Source organism: Herpailurus yagouaroundi, unplaced genomic scaffold (assembly GCF_014898765.1).
Source record: "Herpailurus yagouaroundi ecotype Mexico unplaced genomic scaffold, PumYag 163, whole genome shotgun sequence".
In the NCBI taxonomy this organism is placed as follows: Eukaryota; Metazoa; Chordata; class Mammalia; order Carnivora; family Felidae; genus Herpailurus; species Herpailurus yagouaroundi.
Genome location: NW_024412404.1, coordinates 46333738 through 46336166, shown reverse-complemented (window position 1 = coordinate 46336166; position 2429 = coordinate 46333738). Strand labels below are relative to the sequence as shown.

At 41.7% G+C, this 2429-nt stretch overlaps 1 pseudogene; it reads left to right on the top strand.

Annotated features, from left to right (window-relative positions):
* The first annotated feature begins 457 nt into the window (after window positions 1–457).
* Window positions 458–977, top strand: LOC121037474 (ferritin light chain-like; annotated as a pseudogene).
* The last annotated feature ends 1452 nt before the right edge of the window (window positions 978–2429 follow it).

Here is a 2429-nt window from a genome sequence, read left to right as displayed (position 1 = left end):
CTGACCTCTCATGCAGTCGAAAATCTGTGTGTAACTTTGGACTCCCCAGAAACTTAACTACTAACAGGCTACGATTGACCAGAAGCCTTAGCAGTAACATTAAAGTCAATCAACACATATTTTTTATGTTTTATATGCATTATATACTGTATTCTTATAATGTAATAAGCTAGATAAAAGAAAATACTACTAAGAAAATCAAAGGAAAAGAAAATACATTTATGGCACTGTACTGTAAAAACTCAGCTTATATGCAATGCACCCAGTGGCCTGGTGATCTTTCTCTTGCTTCAACAGTGTTTAGAACTAACAGACGGCAGGGATGCCCCTTCTTCTATCCTCCAACCTCCCTATAACCTCTTTTCCAGTGGCAATCTTGGGAACCATGATATCAGCCATCCTCTGCTTCCTGGACCAGCAAGCACCATTATTTGAGGTTAGCTGCTATTGCTGATCAATTGTGACCTCCCAGATTCCTCAGAATTATTCCACTGAGGTGGAGTTGCTGTCAACTCCCTAGTCAACATGCATCTTCACACTTCCTGCACCTACCTTTCTCTGGGATTTTATTTCTACTACAACAATTGGGTCCAGAGATCTGGGTCACATCTTTCTGGAGGTGGGAGAAGTGCAAGGGTGCCAGAGTCTCTTAAAGATGCAAAATCATCCTGATAGCCATGCCCTCTTCTAGGATGTGCAGAAGGTGTCCCAAGATGAGTGGATTAAAACCCTGGACTCCATAGAAGCTGCCATAGTAATGGGAAAGAACCTAAATCAGGCCCTTTTGGGTCTGTATCGACTGGGTTTCATTGGTACAGACGCACATCCCTGTGACTTCCGGGAGAACAATTCCCTAGATGAGGAGGAGAAACTAATCAAGAAGATTAGGACCACTTGACACCTCTGCAGTCTTGCTGACCCCCCAGCCTAGGCTTGGCGAGTATATCTTCGAAAGGCTCACTGTCAAGCTTGCCTAGGAATCCCCAAAGCCCAGCAGCCCTTAAGGGGCCCCTCTGGCATCCCCCAGGTGTCAGAGCTTCTGCCTGAACCTATGCCTGTAGCCATTAGGCAGCTTTTAAATCACCATGAAGCTGTCTTTCAGGCCATAGACCACATGGAAACAATAAGGCTTTTTGCAGAAAAAAACAATCCGGGGCACCTGAGTGGCCCAGCTGGTTAAGCATCTGATTTTTGATTTTGGCTCAGGTCATGATCTCACTGTTGGTGAGTTCAAGCCCCTCGTCAGACTCTGTGCTGACAGCGGAGAACCTGCTTGGGATTCTCTATCTGCCTCTCTTTTTCTCTCTCAAAAATAAATAAACATTTTTGGGGCACCTGGGTGACTCAGTCAGTTGAGCATCTGGCTTCGGCTCAGGTCATGATCTCACAGTCTGTGAGGTTGAGCCCCGCATCAGGCTCTGTGCTGACAGCTTAGAGCCTGGAACCTGCTTCGAATTCTGTGTCTCCCTCTCTCTCTGCTCCTCCCCTGCTCATGCTCTCTTTCTTTCCTTCAAAAATAAATAAAAACATTAAAAACATAAAATAAACATTTTCAAAAAAATGGGTTTAAATGGACCCGTGCAGTCCAAACCCATATTGTTTAAGGGTCAACTATACTACTATTATCATCCTCATTTTACAGATAATAAAACTGAAAATCATAGATTCTAAATAACACATCTCTCATGTTATACAACTTGGAATTTAAAACGGGTAATGTGATAAAATAAATCTATCCTTGATTATAGTAGATGTTTACATTTCACTAGGGGTTGCCATTGGAGAAACCATTGACCAAACACGGGAAGAACATTCTTTCATAACATAGAGGATCCCTAAAATTGGCTTTATGAAAAATTAATGTGCTGTCCTTCTCTTTGCCTTTGATGAAAGCTTCGTCAAAGGCCAGAGCTGGCCCACAGAGCTGCATGCAGGAAAGCTGACCCCAAGATATCAGCAAAAGGATGCTTCATTTCTCATTCTACAGTTACTTTCCAAAACTTCTGGAACAAGAGCATAAGCTTGACAGATGTTTTCAGGATGCCATTCACATTTCATTTTGCAAATAGCCTCCACACACATACACAATATATCTGAATCCAATCCTCTCTGACTCCATTTTTTAAATTATTTTTTCTACACTAAACTCTTAATATTGCATTGGTTGGACCAAGAAACAACTACTCTCAACCACTGAACTTGGAAATGACTCAGGTAAAAGAGGGTCCTTAGCAAGGAGTCAAAGGATAAAATGAAAGGATCTGAAAATTCTTAGAAGCAACTAGTGAATTTTTACCAAAATGGATATATTCACTGTGGCTTTAGAACCCAAAGAGCTTAAAAATCACTACTCTTGTTTCAGTCAAGAGCTCACTGAATAACTAACCCTGGAATGTCACTTGACTATTATGTGGTATGGAAATAATATA